At 36.2% G+C, this 14,506-nt stretch overlaps 1 non-coding gene across 1 annotated transcript; it reads right to left on the bottom strand.

Annotated features, from left to right (window-relative positions):
* Window positions 1–13,284: 13,284 nt before the first annotated feature.
* LOC112732197 (small nucleolar RNA R71) lies at window positions 13,285–13,392 on the bottom strand. The gene has a single exon (XR_003167933.1). It is a non-coding gene; the product is annotated as a small nucleolar RNA R71 (small nucleolar RNA).
* Between the last annotated feature and the right edge of the window lie 1,114 nt (window positions 13,393–14,506).

Genomic DNA, 14,506 nt, shown 5'->3' with positions numbered 1-14,506 from the left:
ACACAGATCACGGCATCAAATGGAATAAAGAAGAATTAAAATGCACAATTAAAAGTCTCTAGGAAGCAGTTTTCAATCATGTACTAATTCCAGGAAGGATATTTAAATGCATGATAAATTGATGAATAAGTGGATGAGGATCATGATAAAACCACATAACTAAACACAATATAAACCATAAAATAGTGGTTTATCAGATTTTCAAGAAGCTTACCACAATACTTAGCTAGAAGTGACGGGCTCAGAAAGAGCTTTATGTAGCTGCTGACGGCATGCGAATCGGAGTACCGTAGCTCGAGATATAGCCAAAAGAGCGAGGAAGTGAATAGTATTCTTCCTCTCTTCTCTCTCAACTCACGTAGATGGTATGTGTGGTGTTTGAGGTTGAATGTGGCTGAAATGGGTTCATTAATGAACTTATATACATTGGGCTTGGGACCAATTTGGGTCCGGTCCAACCCGTTAGCGTTTTTGACCAAATCTTTAAAATTAGCAACCGATTTTTAATTCTAAATATTTTCCTAAAGTTTTCTACTGTTTTTATCATTCTTGCACAATACCGGACAGTTTAAGCCAATATGGCCGGTTAATTTACCGGTTCACGTTTTTGTGCGGTTTTTCACAGAAAATTACATTTTCCAACTCAGAAAAATCTACTGAGTCCAAAAATCATATTTATATTTTCTAATTAACATTCTAAATTTTTGGAACCTACTTTGGGCCATTTAATTCTTTAATTAAACGGTTAATTAATCGTGGTTCTTACATAAACAGAGGGGGACTCTCGTGTACGCAGGCATCCAAATTTTCAAGTCTGCGTATGCGAGACCATGTTCGTGTACGCGAGATATCAAGGCAGTGAATGAATCTCGTGTCGTGTGTGCATGCTCACGTACGCAACTCTTCCTTTTTCTCAAAAAGCTGCTAAGTCATAAAAACCAATTTTCTACACCTAACTTTCGACATTCATAACTTCCTCTACAAAACTTCGATTTCACAAACTTTAAGCCATTTTAAAGCTCTTGAAATTATCTTTAATTTGAATCAAATTTCATTCAAATCCAAAATTTGAGACTCAAGTTATGATCTGCAGAAGTTGGTTAAAAATCATTTTTTTTTCCAAAAACTTAAAACTCAAGTTTTCCAAACTAAATTCAACCCAATCTAAACAAAACCATTTCAAATATTATCATGACTCATCAAACACTAACTCATTACTCATCAATCATATAGCCACCCTTGTGTATTTGAAATCGATAATGATTGTTAGTTGGCAAGGACGGAGGCTTTGTCCCGCTTGTGTGATTATTATTGAGCACAATCTCGTGAGAACGACGATACGTAACTCTCACTTGAGATATGGTGAGTGAGGCTCAGTGGGGATAGCGATACGTAACGCCCACTTGAGATTGAGGGTACAGCTCAGTGGGGATGGCGATACGTAACGCCCACGTGAGACTGTGAGTACGGCTCAGTGAGGACGACGATACATAATGCTCACTTGAAACCAGAAGGATGATCCCCCATGAGGACGGCGATACGTAACGCCTATCTTAGGGATGTTATCGGATGCAGGCAACCAACTGATACATGAGCTCATGGTTTGTTTAGAACTAGATATACATTATATGCTTCTATGTGAAATTATTTGAGTGTGCATATTGTATTTGATTTACCTATGTGAATATTCTGTTTAACTGCTAATTGCTATATTTGTTGTAATTTCTATTGATTGTGTTTATACCCTATTACTTGTATTTGTTATTGCTAAATAAACTGTTGAACCATATACTGATTAACTGTGATACTAAAAGAGAAAGAGATGCTAAAATATGTTGTGAAAGATTAAAAATATAGATCACTGATATAAATGAAGACTTAGTGTGTTTCTATTTAATTTAGTAAAATCCTCGGATTATTATCTATTTACTAAATATGCTATCTAATTCATTAGAATAATATATCAAATAATTTGTTATTGATATGAAAATTTATAAAGATAATTTTAAGGTATAACCTTTTCATCGAATATGAATTTTATATAAAAAAGAAGTTACATGAATAAAAAATTATTAAATAATGAGAATAAAAAGTTATTAAATAATGAAAATCCGCTTACAGTTGCTAAAAAGCAACTAGATAATACAACTTTCATGGATCTTTTAACGATATTATTAAGATTTATTAAGTGGTTTTTGATACGGGATATTTTTAAGAGAAATGATATTTATATTATTTTTGTTCATATTTTTTTATATTATAAAAAATAAAGTATTTTTTATTTTTTATCATTTAATTTTAATATAAAAATAAAAGACATATAAAATATCTTTATACAAAAATAATGTATATAATATTCCTTTTTTTTTTTAATATTGGCCGAAGGAAGCAGTGACGAAGTTTGGGGGAAAAGGTTAACTTCTTGACAAAGCTTAATCAACAACTCATTTTAAACATAGTTCAAGATAAAAGAAAGCAAAGATAGATGGAATAAAAGCATGGGGTATGTTTGCTTTAGAAGGAATAAAAGCATAATGTACATTATGCAAATTAATTAAGCAACTAAAATAATTTACCCTTTTACAGGCTGGTTGAATGAGACTTGAGAGTTTCTCGGAAGAAAGATTAGTTGGTCTATAAGCCGCACATTTGACAAATTGAAAGGGAATTCGAGTTCATTGTCCCATTGACTTCAAAGAAGAATATTCAGCTTCAGTTTAACACTTTGATTTGAGACTGTTCTTGTGTGGATACCTTGAGGGGAGCTCGGCTTTTATAAGTCGATGCCAAGTTGTTTCTTCCGACGCTGATCTGTGAACTTTGAGAAGTTCGAGTTTGCGCTTGTAAAGAGGGTAATCTAAAATGGAGAAGTGTACCTGCAAAGGCACTTCGAAACTTAAGTTAGTGTTCAGAATTCAATATGTCCTTTAAGGATAAAATATCATACTTTTATAGGTGGAGCATAAAGGTCGGTTACATTACCGTTGATAATCTGAATTGAAGAGTAATTATTAGGTCTTAATAGGTGATAATACTTGATCGAATGTTATGATTTCTAGGATGTAGTCTGTTAGGTCCGTGCGATGCCGATTTATAATGTCGGTTATGTAGTGGTCCGGATCATAGCCCCTAAGCTTAACCTGAGAGTATGTTTGATGAAGCAGGTTGAGCTTTAAATGAATCATAAGTCGGCCATTTAGTGTGTTAGTTAATTCGGCGAGTTTGGTTTGGTCCTGTAGCCCACAGTTCAAGTTGCTTTATTAAACAGTAATTAAGTGGTAGGAGAGATAAGGTAAACTGACTGCTCGTTGATGACGTGCGTGTTTCCAATGCAAATCATTTCACCTATGGCAACTGAAGTGATGGGTTAGTGGTATTGGAAAACGGTTTTTGGGGTTTCAATTAAAACTAAGGATACCAAAAGGTTTTGGTATTTTGTACAAGGATTTTGAGTTTATCAGAGGCATTCGAAGAGAAAATGAACAAGAGAGGTATTGTCCTATTTTCTCTATAGCTTTCTACAACCTTTTCTTCTTTGTCTTTCTGTGTGTTGTGTTTTTTCTTTGCTAATGGGGTTTGAGAAGGAGAAAAAGGAGAAAGTTGAGTGGTCATATGATTGGGTAAACGAGGATGTGAAGAAACATTCATCTTTGTTTCTGGATGAGGATGCTGTGAAAGAGATAAATAAGAGTAAGATTGTGAGGGGTGGTTCTGGGATCTGGCTTGAGTTACTTTCTTGTTCTGATAGTGACTGGGTGTTTCATAGGGGGGAAGGTTTCGAGTATTTTTACATGTATAGTTGTGTGTTAGAAGAGTTGAGGGTGAAACTCCCTTTTACAGATTTTCAATGTCAAGTGCTTAATCAGTTGAATTGTGCAACTTTTCAACTTTATCCTAATATGTGGGCATTTCTTCGTGGTTTTGAAATCTTGATGGAGTTCTTGAAAGAAACAGCTACAGTGGAGTTGTTTTTCTCTCTGTTTCAATCTAAAGGCGTTCGGAAAGGTGGTTGGGTGAATTTGAACAGTTCATCGAGGTTTGCTGTTTTTAAATTGTATAAATCGTCCTTTAAAAATTTTAAGGAGATGTTTTTGAAGGTTAGAACGGTGGAAGGAGATTTTTCTTTTTATGTGGACGAGCATTTGGGGGAGAAGTTTCCCCTTTGGTGGTGCTCGGAGCCTCAAAATATTCTCGGCCCTGAAACCATAAGTGGAAGGGATGAATGTATAATGGAATATTTAGTTGAGAGTGTTGATCGGAAAGAGTTGATTTCCGTTTTCGATCTACTACAGTGGGACGAGAATAGGCAGGCAGTGGTAGAGTACTTAGGTGAGCTGTTTGATCATAGTAGTTAGGATGGAATTGGAAAATTATAGTAACTGTTTGATTTTGTTATTGTTAGGTGGAAAATATCCCGGTGTTTCCGTGATGACCCTTAGAGCTTGGGTAAAGAGCAAAAAACTGGATAAGGAAGGGTTGACGTCTAAAGCCGAGAAGGTTGTTGGTACTGGTGAAGTGAACCAGCCAAAGCCTAGAAGAGTAAAGGTGATTATGAAGAAAAGGAAACATGATGTGGTGGATCTTTCTGAGGGATCTGAAGATACGAGGGATGGGTTTCCCATGGAGGAGATTTGGGGATTTTTTGAAAAACAGAAGAAATTGCATGAGGTTGCTGACTAAGAGTGATGGCTCTTCTCTGTGGGGAAAATATTTTCCTTATATGGTTGTTGCCGACGAAGTTTGTCAGACCTTGGCAAATTTGACTTTGGTGGACGAGGTTGGTGACATTGCTATTGATTAGTATCTGCAGGTATGTGTGTTGTTTGTTTGTGTAATTTGGGTTGTATTTATTAGTTTATTTGGGTATTTATCGGGCATGGTATCTATTTTTAAAGGTGGTTGGTCTTCGGTTGGCGAGCTTAGGGTGTAGCCGAGAAAAAAGGCATCATGAAACTACTGGACAAAAGGAGAAGCCAACTTTAAGAAATGAGTCGGTTTTGAAAAGTACCAGAATATCCGAACTGGAAGCTAAGTTATCAGATGTTGAGAAGGAATTGATGTTGATGAAGGAGAATTATACGAAAGAGGTGGAGGATCTGAAGAAGAAAGAGGCCGACCTTTCTGCCATGAGTGCTCAAGTGATAGAGGTGACGACGAAGTTGAAGGAGGTGGAAAACCAAAAAGGAACGGAGATCCTTGATTCCTTTGTTGAAGGGTTTGACTGAGCTTCTCAGCAGGCTAAATTTTTAGCCCCTTAAGTGGACCTTTCCCAAATAGATTCGGGAAAGATAGTTCAAGATGGGGTTATGGTAGAGGATGATGGTGATGCTAAAGAGGAGGATGAAAATGTTTGAACAGTAGTTTATGTTTTTCTTATAATTTGTTTGAACTTCTTGGTAGTAGTTGGTGAACTGATTTGCTCATTTTGTGAGTATTTGACTATTTTTGCATGTGCCTTTTCTGATAAAAAAGAAAGGCATTATTTATTTTGAGAAATAGGTAATTTTGAATTTGTATAATTTGATTTGCCAGATATGATGGTGGTAATGTTGTTGAGTAGTCATGGCTGGTGAGATGCCTTTTGGAATTGTAAGTTTTGAATTGTCAGAATGGATTGATGATTCACAAAGTGTGATGCGGAAAGATAGCGGATTGTTGCTCTGCCTTTCAGATTTGTTGAGAATAGAGATGTATAAAAGATTGGTTGGCTATATCTAGAAGAGATATAGATAAACAAATAGGTTTGTCTGATTTAATTGTTGTTTAATCGGTAACTTCCAATTTAATCAACAATTGTTTGCATTGATCGATAATAGTTGTTTGTCGACAAAGCCCGAGTGTTCGGATTTGGAATAGAGTTGGACTATTTGATTGATCGGTAATATCCGATAATATCGGATGTCTAATAGAGTTTGAGTATGTCTTTGATCAGCGGGTTCCGATTAATCGGATTCATAATTAGGTTATTTGTTTGATAGGCAATTTCCGATAGATCGGATTCGGAATATAGGTAATAGCTAAAGTTGCGAAAAGAAAGTAAAGATGCTTATAGTTAAATAGAATGGAAAGTATATTGATAGACCTTTGAGTACAAAGGTGCAGGTAGGCAAGCCTCATTAAAACCTCTCTAAGCAAAACCCGTTTTGGAAAAAAGTCTTGGCAGTAGGAAAAAGTGTACTTGCCTATCCCTGACTTTTAACTGTAATATAACTTTAAAAATGATACATTTCAAGTATTAGGCAAAGTGTTACCATCTAGGGTTTGTAGTTGGTAAGCCCCATTTCTGAGGACTTCTATGATCCGGAAAGGGCCTTCCCAGTTAGCTGCTAGCTTGCCATGGCTTGATGGTTTTCTAGCCTGTTCGATTCTTCTGAGCACAAGGTCATTTACTTGAAAGGACCTTGTGTAAAACCCGGTTAATTAATGAGTAATTAACCCATAAATTAAAATTTATTATAGAAAATTAGAAATATAATTTTTATGGCTTAATATGATAGAGAAAATTAAAACGAGAATTTTGACACCAATTTTAAAGAAAACGGCCCAAGATTGGGCCGAACAGGTCAAACTGGGCCAACCGGACTCATATTGGGCCCTTGGCCCAACCAAGCTCAACCTAAAACCCTTATTCAGCACTCTCTCTCCTCTCTTAAACCTCAAAAACGCTGAAATTGCAAGGAAAGGGGGAAGAACAATCTTCCAAAGTTCTAACCCTTACTTGATCTTCAAAATACCATAACTTTTGATCCGGAGCTCTAATTGCCGCACCGTTTGCGGCCACACGTTCACCGCATCGAATTATACAAAGTTCACAATTTTGTTCTTGAGGTAAGCCACGATTTTCTCACTGAAATTCCAGCCTTAATTTCGAAATTTTGGGTGAAAATATTGAGATTTGTGAGCTTTTGATGTTATAGGATCCAACTAGCTTGAAGGAGAGGCTTAATCTTATCTCCTTGATCCTTGGGTGTGGTAAGATTCTCAACCCTAGTAGAATTTATTGGTTTATGATGTTTGGGTATTGAGTGGGTATGTTTGAATGTGGTATTGTGATTTAGGAAATGTATATATGTGTGTTAGAGCTTGATTGAAGTCTTGAAAAACTTGGAAAAAGGGATTTTGTGTGTTAAAAATATGTTCTTGGAGGTGTTGAAGCCTTGAGAGCTTATGAAAAAGTGATTTGGAGGTGTTCCGGGTTGAGCGGGGAATCGGCCAAGGTATGGTTTCGGTTTTCTGTATCTAAAATGTAATGTGGTGTGAAAACTTGGGATAGAGACCCTAAGATAGAATTTGAACTATTGATATTGTTGATTGGTTGAGATGAATTGTGTGGTTATGTATGTGATTAGTGGATTTCTGATGTTTTGATGGTATGATGCATGAGAGATAAGCATGATTTGATATATGCTTAATGATTGGTTGAGATTGAATTGTGGGTGAAACCATGTTGATGGTGTGCATGATATTGATTGTATGTATTGATGGTTGATGGAAATGGTATTGTTGAAAATTGGGATGAGGAAAGATATATGACATGATATTGTGTTTGAAATTGAGTTATTTGATTGAGCTTGGTTGAAATGGTGGATTGGTGGATTGTGAATTTGATAAAAATATTAACCTATGAGTTGAGGAGGCTTGAGGTTGATTTTTGGTAAGTTTTAGTTGGTTTTGAAAGGGGTTGAAATTGGTTTGTTTTGAAAATGGAATTTTGTGGGTTTTTATGAAAATGTGGTTTTTAGGTCTACTTTGATGGAGCATAAATTGGTCTCCGGATCCCCAATTTGTGTCAAACTTGTTTAGAAATAAAATTGGATCCGAGATATTTATGCCGTTCAAAAAACAGATGGAAAATTATTTGAAACGAAAAAGTTATGCCCATCGAAAGTTTGGGGTTTGAAAATGTAATTCTGCAGCTTTTTATACTTAGTAAAATTTTTGGCAAGTCGTACTACCACGCACATGCGTGGCCGATGCGCACGCGTCACTCTTGATTTTTACTCCCCCACGCGTGCACCTGGCCGACGCGTATGCGTCACTGTATTGATGCAGGTGCCCAGTAGAAAATCCATAGAGTTGGGCTGGTACTGTGCCGGTTTTGTGCGAGGAGCACAAAACGCACCCACGCGTACGCGTGACTGACACGCACGCGTCACTCGACCTCTTTGCTTCCCATGCGTGCGCATGGGTGACGCTCACGCGTCACTCTACTTTTTCAGCCTCCCACGCATGCGTATGGGCAACGCGCACGCGTGACCCCATTTTCACCAAAAACTTATTTTTGAGTTTTCAAAGCCGAATTTCAGACTTCTAAGCCTCCATTCTCGCCATTTATGTCCTAAATCCTTATAGTATGCCTAGCGATGGGAAGAAGTTAGGAAATATGGTAACTTGTGGATGAAGTAAGGGGAGAATTAATGATGAATTATGATCGAAGATAATTGTATGGGGTGTTGATGATGATGGTGGAAGTGCTTTATATGCCATGTGCCGAAGGGCTATAATTGTTAATAAATTGTGGCTGGTTATGGATTGTATTATTATGAGCGGAATGGCTGAGTTATTGCTGAATTATGGCTGAGCTATTATTGAATTACGGCTGAGTGTGATTGCATATATGCTTATTGAATGAAATGTGAATGTTGCACTTCTACTATCTGAGAAACGAGTTTCCCTAGATGAAAGCAGTGGCTAGCCACCACGTGCTCTAGGTGGAGACTCGATACTTTGCTGACCCTATGTCGTAAGTGTGGCCGGACACTGTGAAAAGTTCCGGATGAGTTCACCCCGGTGGATAAACACCAGTGTGGGTGTTGTGTATATGTATTGATAATTATGATTGAGAATAACTCGAGTTGGGGATGCACGACAGAGGGACAGTCCAATGGTTAGCTACAGAACTTGTCGGGTTGGCTTTATAACCGACAGATGAGACTCATTAGCCACTAGGACAGGCATACATCATATGCATTATATATGAATTGTTTGGAATGTCTAATTGATTGCATATTACTTGCTAATTGTCTAAATGCTATATCTGCTTCCTATTTGTGCATTTCCTTGTACGATATAATTGTGTTTGTGATATTAAATTACTGATGGCGGTTGGGAGGTTCAAAAGATTTGGAAAGGGGATTGATGAGCGGATAATTTATACGCTTTTTGGCATTGTTTTTACATAGTTTTTAGTATGATTTAATTAGTTTTTAGTATATTTTTATTAGTTTTTAAATAAAATCACATTTCTGGACTTTACTATGAGTTTGTGTATTTTTCTGTGATTTCAGGTAATTTCTGGCTGAAAGTGAGGGACTTGAGCAAAAATCAGATTCAGAGGCTGAAGAAGGACTGCAAATGTTGTTGGATTCTGACCTCCCTGCACTCAAAGTGGATTTTCTGGAGCTACAGAAGTCCAAATGGTGCACTCTCAATTGCGTTGAAAAGTAGACATCCAGGACTTTCCAACAATATATAATAGTCCATACTTTGCCCAAGTTTAGATGACGCAAACTGGCGTTCAACGCCAGCTTTCTGCCCTATTCTGGAGTTAAACGCCAGAAACAGGTTGCAAAGCAGAGTTAAACGCCAGAAACAGGTTACAAACTGGCGTTTAACTCCAAAAAGAGTCTCTACACATGAAAGCTCAATGCTCAGCCCAAGCACACACCAAGTGGGCCCGGAAGTAGATTTCTGCATCATTTACTTAATTCTGTAACCCTAGTAACTAGTTTAGTATAAATAGAACTTTTTACTATTGTACTAGGGGTCTTTTTCCCTATTTTCGAATTCATATGCCATTTTGGGAGGCTGGCCATTCGGCCATGCCTGGACCTTGTACTTATGTATTTTCAATGGTAGAGTTTCTACACACCATAGATTAAGGTGTGGAGCTCTGTTGTTCCTCATGAAATAATGCAAAGTACTATTGTTTTTCTATTCAACTCAAGCCTATTTCTTCTCTAAGATATTCATTCGCACACAAGAACATGATGAATGTGATGATTATGTGACGCTCATCACCATTCTCACCTATGAACGCGTGCCTGACAACCACTTCCATTCTACATGCAAACAAGCTTGAATGTGTATCTCTTAGCCTCCTAATCTACAATCAGAGTCTTCGTGGTATAGGCTAGAATTATTGGCGGCCATTCTTGAGATTCAGAAAGTCTAAACCTTGTCTGTGGTATTCCGAGTAGGATCTGGGAAGGGATGGCTGTGACGAGCTTCAAACTCGCGAGTGCTGGGCGTAGTGACAGACGCAAAAGGATTACTGAATCCTATTCCAGCAAGATTGAGAACCAACAGATGATTAGCCGTGCGGTGACAGCGCATTTTGGACCATTTTCACTGAGAGGACGGGATGTAGCCATTGACAACCGTGATGCCCAACATACAGCTTGCCATAGAAAGGAGTATGAAGGATTGGATGAAGGCAGTAGGAAAGCAGAGATTCAGAAGGAACAAAGCATCTCCATACGCTTATCTGAAATTCTCACCAATGAATTGCATAAGTATCTCTATCCTATTTCACGTTTTATTTATCTTTCAATTATTAAATCTCTATAACCATTTGAATCCGCCTGACTGAGATTTACAAGGTGACCATAGCTTGCTTCAAGCCGACAATCTCCGTGGGATCGACCCTTACTAACTACTTGGATGACCCAGTGCACTTGCTGGTTAGTTGTGCGAAGTTGTGACAAAGAACTAAGATTATGAACGTGCGTATAAAGTTTTTAGCACCGTTACCAAGGAAAGAACGATCACGATTTCGTGCACCAAGTTTTTGGCGCCGTTGCCGGGGATTGTTTGAGTTTGGACAACTGACGGTTCATCTTGTTGCTCAAATTAGGTAATTTTATTTTAATTTTAAGCTTTTTGTTTTTTATTCTTTTATTTTCAAAAAAAATTTTCAAAATAATAATAATAATAATAATAATAATAATAATAATAAAATTATTCTATGTTATTCAGAATTTTTAAATGAATTCTAGAGTTTCATGATGATCTGTTGAAGTCTGGCTGGCTGTAAAGCCGTGTCTAAATCCTTTTGGACTGAGGCTTCCTCTTCACATGCTTGAACTATGTATGCTAAAGCTTGGCTGGCCATTGGCCATGTCTATTATTTTGGATCAGAGCTTTCACTGAAAGCTTGGTTGGCTAGTAAGCCATGTCTAATTCCTGGACCGGAGTTTTAGACTAACATCGCATGATTCCTGGAATTCTCATTAGAAATTTTGAAATCCTTATTTTTCTTTTCCAATTAATTTTCGAAAAATACCAAAAAAAATTTATAAAATCATAAAACCAAAAATAATTTTGTGTTTCTTGTTTGAGTCTAGTGTCAATTTTTAAGTTTGGTGTCAATTGCATATTTTTAATTTTCACTAAAAATTTTCGAAAAATTCATGCATGGTGTTCATCATAATCTTCAAGTTGTTCTTGATGATTTCCCTTGTTTGATCTTTGCATTTTCATGTTTTGTGTCTTTTCTTGTTTCTCATATGCATTTTCAATTGTTAGTATCTAAAGTTTGAAAATTTCTAAGTTTGGTGTCTTGCATGTTTTTCTTTTCTTAAAAATTTTCAAAAATAAGTTCTTGGTGTTCATCTTGACATTCAAAGTGTTCTTGGTGTTCATCTTGACATTCAAAGTGTTCTTGCATGCATTAGTTGTTTTGATTCATGATTTTCATGTTTTGTTTCATTTTTACTGTTTAATAAAAAGAAAAAAAGAGAAAAACAACAAAATGACATCTTTTTCTCTTTCTTCATTAAAAATTCAAAAATTAAAAAAAATATATCTTTCCCTTATTTCACTCATAATTTTTGAAAACTTGATTTGATTTAGTCAAAAGTTTTAAAAATTTAGTTATTTCTTATGAGTCAAATCAAATTTTCAATTTAAAAATTCTATCCTTTTCAAATCTTTTTTCAAAAATCAAATCTCTTTCATTTTTTCTTTCATATTTTCGAAAATTTCAAATTGATTTTCAAAATCTTTTTCTTATTTTTGTTTCATATTTTCGAATTCATTACTAGCATTTAAATTCAAAAATTTTAAAGTTTGTTACTTGCCTATTAAGAAAGGTTCAATCTTTAAATTTTAAAATCCTATCTTTTAGTTTCTTGTTAGTCAAGTAATCAACTTTAATGTTCAAAAATCAAATCTTTTTAATCTCCTTTTTTTAAAATCTTTTTCAAATTAAATTTTCAATCATATCTTTCAATCATATCTTTTTCAAAACTTAATTTCAAAATCTTTTCTAACTTCTTATCTTTTCAAAATTTGATTTTCAAATCTTTTTCAATTAATCTTGTCTTGTTTGATTCTTATCTTTTTCAAAACTACCTAACTAATTCTCTCTCTCTAATTTTCGAAAATCACTAACCTCTTTTTCAAAATTCCTTTTTAATTAACTAATTATTTTAAATTTTAATTTAATTTAATTTTTCTTTTTATAATTTTTGAATTTTAACTTTAATTTTAAATTAAAAACAAAAATATTTTTATTTTATTTTATTTAATTTTCGAATTCGTCCCTCTCTCATCTCCTTCTAATTATTTATTTATCTACTAACACTTCTCTTATACTCAAAAATTCGAACCCACTCTTCTCCTCTGTGTTCGAATTTTTATCTTTTCCTTCTTCTATTATTCTCTTCTTATACTCATATAAGGAATCTCTATACTATGACATAGAGGATTTCATATTTTCTTTTCTGTTCTCTTTTTTTTCATATGAGCAGGAACAAGGATAAGAACATTCTTGTTAAAGCTGATCCTGAACCTGAAAGGACTCTGAAGAGGAAGCTAAGGGAAGCTAAAGCACAACTCTCTGGAGAAAATCTGACAGAAATTTTCGAAAAAGAAGGAGACAGGGCCGAAAATAATAACAATGGTGGAGATGCAAGGAAGATGCTTGGTGACTTTACTGCACCAAGTTCCAACTTACATGAAAGAAGCATCTCAATCCCTGCCATTGGAGCAAACAACTTTGAGCTAAAGCCTCAATTAGTTTCTCTGATGCAACAGAATTGCAAGTTTCATAGACTTCCATCAAAAGATCCTTTTCAGTTCTTAACTGAATTCTTGCAGATCTGTGATACTGTTAAGACCAATAGGGTTGATCCCGAGGTCTACAGGCTTATGCTTTTCCCATTTGCTGTAAGAGACGGAGCTAGAATATGGTTGGACTCTCAACCTAAAGATAGCCTGAACTCTTGGGATAAGCTGGTCACGACTTTCTTAGCCAAGTTCTTTCCTCCTCAAAAGCTTAGCAAACTTAGAGTGGATGTTCAAACCTTCAAACAGAAAGAAGGTGAATCCCTCTATGAAGCTTGGGAGAGATACAAGCAACTGACCAAAAAGTGTCCTTCTGACATGCTTTCAGAATGGACCATCCTGGATATATTTTATGATGGTCTGTCTGAATTAGCTAAGATGTCATTGGACCATTCTGCAGGTGGATCCATTCACCTAAAGAAAACGCCTGCAGAAGCTCAGAAACTCATTGACATGGTTGCAAATAACCAGTTCATGTACACTTCTGAAAGGAATCCTGTGAGTAATGGGATGCCTCAGAGGAAGGGAGTTCTTGAAATTGATACTTTGAATGCCATATTGGCTTAGAACAAAATATTGACTCAGCAAGTCAATATGATTTCTCAGAATCTGAATGGATTACAAGCTGCATCCAACAGTACTAAAGAGGCATCTTCTGAAGAAGAAGCTTATGATCCTGAGAACCCTGCAATAGCAGAGGTGAATTACATGGGTGAACCCTATGGAAACACCTATAATCCCTCATGGAGAAATCATCCAAATTTCTCATAGAAGGATCAACAAAAGCCTCAACAAGGCTTTAATAATGGTGGAAGAAACAGGTTTAGCAATAGCAAGCCTTTTCCATCATCCACTCAGCAACAGACAGAGAATTCTGAGCAGAGTCCATCTAGCTTAGCAAATATAGTCTTTGATCTATCTAAGGCCACTCTAAGTTTCATGAATGAAACAAGGTCCTCCATTAGAAATTTGGAGGCACAAGTGGGCCAGCTGAGTAAAAGAGTCACTGAAACTCTTCCTAGTAATCTCCCAAGCAATACAGAAGAGAATCCAAAAAGAGAGTGCAAGACCATTACCTTACTTGGTGTGGCCGAATCCAGAGAGGAGGAGAAGGACGTGAATCCTAGTGAGGAAGACCTCCTAGGACGTTCACTGACCAATAAGGAGTTTCCCTTTGAGGAACCAAAGGAATCTGAGGCTCAACTAGAGACAACAGAGATTCCATTGAACCTCCTTTTACCATTTATGAGCTCTGATGACTATTCTTCCTCTGAAGAGGATGAAGACATCAGTGAAGAGTAGGTTGCTAAATATCTAGGAGCCATCATGAAGTTGAATGCCAGTTTATTTGGTAATGATACTTGGGAGGATGAACCCCCTTGTTCTCCAATGAACTCAGTGCATTGATAAGGCAGACATTGCCTCAGAGGAAACCGGA

Source organism: Arachis hypogaea, chromosome 12 (assembly GCF_003086295.3).
Source record: "Arachis hypogaea cultivar Tifrunner chromosome 12, arahy.Tifrunner.gnm2.J5K5, whole genome shotgun sequence".
Taxonomy (NCBI): Eukaryota; Viridiplantae; Streptophyta; class Magnoliopsida; order Fabales; family Fabaceae; genus Arachis; species Arachis hypogaea.
The sequence above is the reverse complement of the archived record's forward strand: the minus strand, read 5'-3'. Positions and strand labels throughout refer to the sequence as shown.